Genomic DNA, 5,615 nt, shown 5'->3' with positions numbered 1-5,615 from the left:
TAGACAGGGTGGGGGAGGGAGAGATGGGAAAAAGTGATGTGGAGAAAAGGGGGACAGAAAGGTGTGGCAAGGTGGCGGTCATAGGATGAGTTTGTTGCCGAACAACGCCACCTGGGGAATTGCACCCCAGAAAATAATAACAAATATTTATAAACAAAAGCTAAAAGCTACGCAAGTTCGTAATCACCACGGGGAAAGACAATGTTCATAATACAAACTTTATAAAACAATGATGACTAAAAGAATGTTCCATAAATGCTGTCTAAAGCACATAATGTTAGACACGGGGCCAAAGGAGAAGGGGGAATGGACAGTGCTGGGTTACTTCGGCGGCCCGAACCCAATGAGGGAGGGGGGAAACTAAAACACCCGTGACACTGCACACACACAAACTGAAAACGTGAAGAACCGCCACCAGGGATTGGGTAGCCACCCGGAGCCCACAGCACCTGTCCACAGGGAGAGAAAGAACAATAAAATGGCCACACCTTACCACTACACACACACCAAACAATAATAAGTAATAAAGTAAATAACGAAATAATCTAACTTCTCAAATATAATATGACAGGCAATTAACAATCTACAAAAGAAATCAAACTCAATGAAACGGTACTCAAATGAATACTCATCTTAACAAAACAAAAAGAATTAAATCTCAAATAGAATACAAACAACAATACAAAAGAAATCAAATGAAATTAAATCAATGTTCAAAATAACTAAATACTTGTATAAAACCAATAAACAAAAACAGCGGCAAAGACGGCTACGACAGCCGCATCGACACAGCGGTAATTAGACAGCGGAACCAAGTACTAGTAAAATCAAACAAACAATAAAACAAATAGTAAAACCATGTAGACCAATAGAGCCAAAACAGCAACACCATCCAGCGAGCCGTGGCGGTGAATCAGTTTCTGAATCGACCTCACCGGCACAGCGTCACAGCAGGCCAAGCAGCGGAGTTACTTCCCGACTTCTGCCTGGTCCAAACTGTGGCACAATTTAATAATTAGCCAGGGGCGAACAAGGAGGAAGGAGGAGGAGGGAGAACGGACAACGCCAACTCACCACGAGGATGCACAAACCCACACAAGGGGCTTCCAGCGGGGCAGCCCAGTCCCCACGGCGACAGTATTTCGACACCTGCAGCAGAGAATGGACTGTCACTGCTGCGCAATATGGCACGCTAAACAGGAGGGAGAACGGCGGTGTGCATACCTTTACACTGCAGAACGAGCGTGCGCCACGATGGCCAACACGCCAAACAGCGCTCCGGTGTGCGCACAGCCACACCACAATGCCTCCTCACCCCTGCACTAGCCACACCACACCACCACAGTGGACGAATGGCCCCGGAAGACAAGAGAGAGTGAGGCAGATGGAACCAGACCCGTATATAAAAGATGTGGCACCACCCAGCAATCAATGTGACAAAAACCACAGCGCTGCACTAGGAGGGGCGAGGAACAGCGCACCTGCTACAAGGGGAAATGGAGGGGGAACACGTGAGGTAAGAATGAGGGAGAAGGGGGGTGGGGGAATGAGTGAGGGAGTGGGGGCAAGACAGGATGGGATGGAGTGGAGAGGATCCGATGCAACAGGTAGTGAAGAGGAAATTATGGTGAAGGTGGGAGAAGTGAGAAAAAGATCTGTGAGCAAGAAGCATGGCAACAGACTGGACAAAGCGAAAAAGAAAATTGTAAAATGATAAGTAATTATGGAGACATTCTTTTCATTTCTAATTTCAATGTTTATCATTTCCTCCTTTAATGGGAAAAGACAGGAATAAGGACAGAAGACAGCAAACTCTGATGACATGTGAAGCGGACATTATATGCCTGCAAGAGACGCATTGGGATGATAACAGCATGAGGGAAGCTAAGAGAGAATGGATGGGTGAACTGTATGTGAACAATGGGGGGTTGAAATCAAGAGGGGTAGCAATTCTAGTGAAAAAAGGAGTGATTGAGAATGCAAGAAAATGTGTGGATGATGGAGATGGAAGAGTGATTGGGATAACATTCGAACATACGGGGAAACAGTTTCAATTAGTCAATGTTTATGCACCGAATGAGGAGAAAGAGAGAAAGGCATTTTTTAAGAGGGTAGGGAGGTTGTGTGGCAACAATAGTATGATTGTGGGTAATTTCAATGTGTGGTGTGGAAGGCTGGATGCATCATCAAATGCGTGCTATAAAAGTGACGCACCAAGAGGTGTGCTGAAAGAGATGAGAGAGAGGGAGTTGATTGATGTATGGAGAGAAAGGAATCCAGAAAGGAGGGTTTTCTCTAGGAGACAAGTGGTGATGGGGGTGTTAAAACAAAGTAGGATAGATTTAGTGTTGGGTGTGTAGCAGCATAGAGGAAGCTGCTTGTGATTGATGCCAGCTGGTAGCTGATAATTGGTCCAGCTTGGTATAAAAGTGGCATTTCCGGACCGGACGATTGTTTGCCCCCTCAGAGCGGCGACGGTGGGCTGTGCTTCTGTTGTATTTGGCGTCTTCTGTATTGGTAAATGCCAGTAGCCGTGCGGGTCTCATCTCTCCCTCACTCCTCATATGCCTGTGTGAACTTTCAAAAGGTAGGCATTTGCTATCGCTGCTTCCCGAAATGTATTCAATTTTAGCCTAGCGATGCTAATTTAGTTTTTTTTTAATTAGGAAGTCTCATCAGCTGACGGAGTCCACCGTTGGTGTGACGTAACCACCAGCTGATTTGAGCCACTGCTGTTTCGTCTCCTGCTTGCTTTGTCTCCTGTTTTCGTGCTTGCTGGCTTGCTCCCCTGCTCTGTGTTTCACACCTGTAGGCCTCAGCTCCTGAACCTTGTTTCCCCTTTTTCTTTATTGTTTTGTATGGCTGGAGTGTATAGCCTATTTATAAGAATATTGCAATAAAGTATACCTTGTTGTAAGTACTTGGAATCGCGTCTTGTGCCTTGAGTATAATGAACCTGTGTGTCCCATTAACTGATAATGGTGAATAATTCCTCGGGTGAAATTCCCAAGGTGGCGTTGTCAGGCAATTAAAATAGAATTTGGATTGGTGTGACCCACTGCTCGACGCCGCGACAGGTGCAAAGGGCATAGCAGACAGGATAGGAGAGATAGAGTATAAAGTCACAACGTTAAGTGATTATATGGTGGTAAAGTTTAAGTTAAATCAACAACTAGAAAGGAGAGGAGGGGGTGTGTGGTGTCTGAATGGTGATTTAATAAGGGATGGAAAATATAAAAAGAATATGAGAGATTGGATAAAGATGAGAAAGGAAGAGAATCTGTACGAGGAAGATATAGGGAGGTGGTGGGAGAGTATGAAGAAAGGGATAAAAGAGATAAGCATAAATCACAGCAAGGAGAGAGAGAGGGAAAGTAAATCAAAGAGTTAAATAGAGAGGATAGATAAGGGAGAAGAATGATTTAAAAAACTATATAAGAATAAGAGATGAATTGAAGGAGATAGAAAAGAGGAGGTGTATGGGTGCGATAGTTAGAAGAGCGAGATATGTGGTTGAGGGAGAGAAATGCACAAGATATTTTATAGCCCGGGGTTAGATGGTATAACAGCGGAATTTTATATAGAATTTAAAGAAGAATTAGTGCCAGTGATGTGAGGTGGATAGAAGAGAGAGACAAAATGATATCAGACATGTCAATAGGGATAGTAAGCATCATATATAAAAAAGGGGAAAGAGACAAATTAGAAAATTATAGACCGCTCACAATGTTAAATACAGACTATAAAATATTAGCACGGGTGTTAGCTAGCAGAATAAAAAGAGGTATTGGCACGGAGGTAGGAAACACGCACCGGGAAGGGATATAGCTGACACAATATGCAGTATAAGGGACACAATAGACTATATGAAGAGAGGGGAAGGGGGGATAGTATTAAGTTTAGATTTGGAAAAGGCTTTTGATAGGGTGGATCACCAGTTTCTATACAGGGTGTTGGAGGGAATGGGTTTCGGGCATAGGATAGGTGGTTGGAAAAGGAGAATGTATGACAGTGCAGTTAGTTGTGTGAACATCAATGGTATGGTCACTGACACGTTCGGATTACAAAGGTCAGTAAGACAAGGATGTCCAATGTCGTCGATGCTGCTTGATGAATGTAAAAACCAGTTTGGTGTATAAATGTTTAAGGGGGAAAGATGTGAGAAGACCGGCTGCGAAGAAAGTATGGGAGAGAGTATTGAATAACATGGATGTAGGGAGGATTTGGAAGTGAAATGGAATAACAGTGAATGTGAAAATTTTGATTTTCTTCTAAGACATAATAGGATCTTCAACAATTTAATAATAAGCAAGTTTGATAAGACGGTGAAGAAGGAATGCGATGTATGTGGAAAGGATGTGGAAACATGTATGTATGACCGTAACCCAGTAAAGGGGCCACAGGAAATGATACAGGTGATGGTCAAGAACAGGCACGGACAAAGAGTTTTCCCCCAAGTTCACAATTTTTTATTATTCTGCAGCAAGAAAAACTAACAGCATGTTTAATAAACAACTTTAAAAAAAATACTAAGCAAGAGCACGACAAGACGGCTAGGCACGGCCGCAGACACGGGGAAGAGGGGGGTCTGATAGGACAGAGCACTCACCTCACTCCATGCCCAATACACACACACACACACACACGTCAAAACAATCAAAACGTGAGGGGAAAACCATAAATTGTGAAGGACGTGCAAAATTACCACCACGCACACAATTAAAGGGGTGTGAAGCTGGGGTGAAAAACTCCGGACACCGATCCCTCCACCGTCCAAGCGGCCACACTATCACCGGCCCTGCAGTACTCGTGCAAAGAAAAGAGAACACAACAACAAGTTAAAAACCGTACACAAACAACTGCCGCAATAAATATATTAAAAACCCTTGGGGGAAAATTAAACGAGTTAAATGCCACAGAGGGCTAATATGACAAAGGGACTAAAGAACTAACAGAAATCATCTAATGCAACAAAGAGCAAAATAATGCCAAAAAAAATGCAAAAGAAACTATATAACGAGTGAAACAAAACTAGCTAAACAAATAAAACAAAACAATATAACAAAACAAAACAGCAGTGGCAGTCTGTCTATAATAAAAGAGAACACAAGCCAATTAAATAACAATTCTGCCAAACCAATAATAAAAATGCATGAACAAAGAAAGGTGGCGTATTACCTCAACACAATTACATGTGTTTCAACATGCGGGATACCCAGGAAGCAGGACCTACAGCAGGACAAACCATGCAGAGGGTAAGCCACACAATCAGACAACCAATATCACAGAAAGAATAAAAAAACCTACCATACAATATGTGTGCCAAACAGTATACCAGGTACCATGAGGAGGCAGCAGCAGAGAGAAAGCCGGTCTGCCGGTTTAAATACACTAATAAATGAGGAAGTGGGTAGAGCTATCCTGCTATCTAATCCTACGGTGGCCTGGGAGGGACATTCGCTACCGGTCACATATGCATGAGTTTGTTGAATGCAGTGAGTTGCAAGCATACTTTGAGAGAATGAAAAAGTTAATGAGGTGTTGGCAAGAGAGAGTGGTGGAAAGTATGGAGTGGAAGATATTGTGGCTGTTTGGTGTGGATGGAAGATTGAAAA

The 5,615-nt window shown here is 43.1% G+C and overlaps 1 long non-coding RNA gene across 1 annotated transcript; it reads right to left on the bottom strand.

Moving 5' to 3' along the window:
- Positions 1-232: 232 nt before the first annotated feature.
- On the bottom strand, positions 233-1,311 carry LOC111240087. The gene is made up of 4 exons (XR_002665906.1): positions 1,225-1,311; positions 1,075-1,149; positions 936-996; positions 233-449 (listed from the first exon to the last, which is right to left on the bottom strand). It is a non-coding gene; the product is annotated as an uncharacterized LOC111240087 (long non-coding RNA).
- Positions 1,312-5,615: the final 4,304 nt, after the last annotated feature.

This window comes from Seriola dumerili, unplaced genomic scaffold (assembly GCF_002260705.1).
Source record: "Seriola dumerili isolate Sdu_G_001 unplaced genomic scaffold, Sdu_1.0 BDQW01011098.1, whole genome shotgun sequence".
Lineage (NCBI taxonomy): Eukaryota > Metazoa > Chordata > Actinopteri > Carangiformes > Carangidae > Seriola > Seriola dumerili.
The sequence above is the reverse complement of the archived record's forward strand: the minus strand, read 5'-3'. Positions and strand labels throughout refer to the sequence as shown.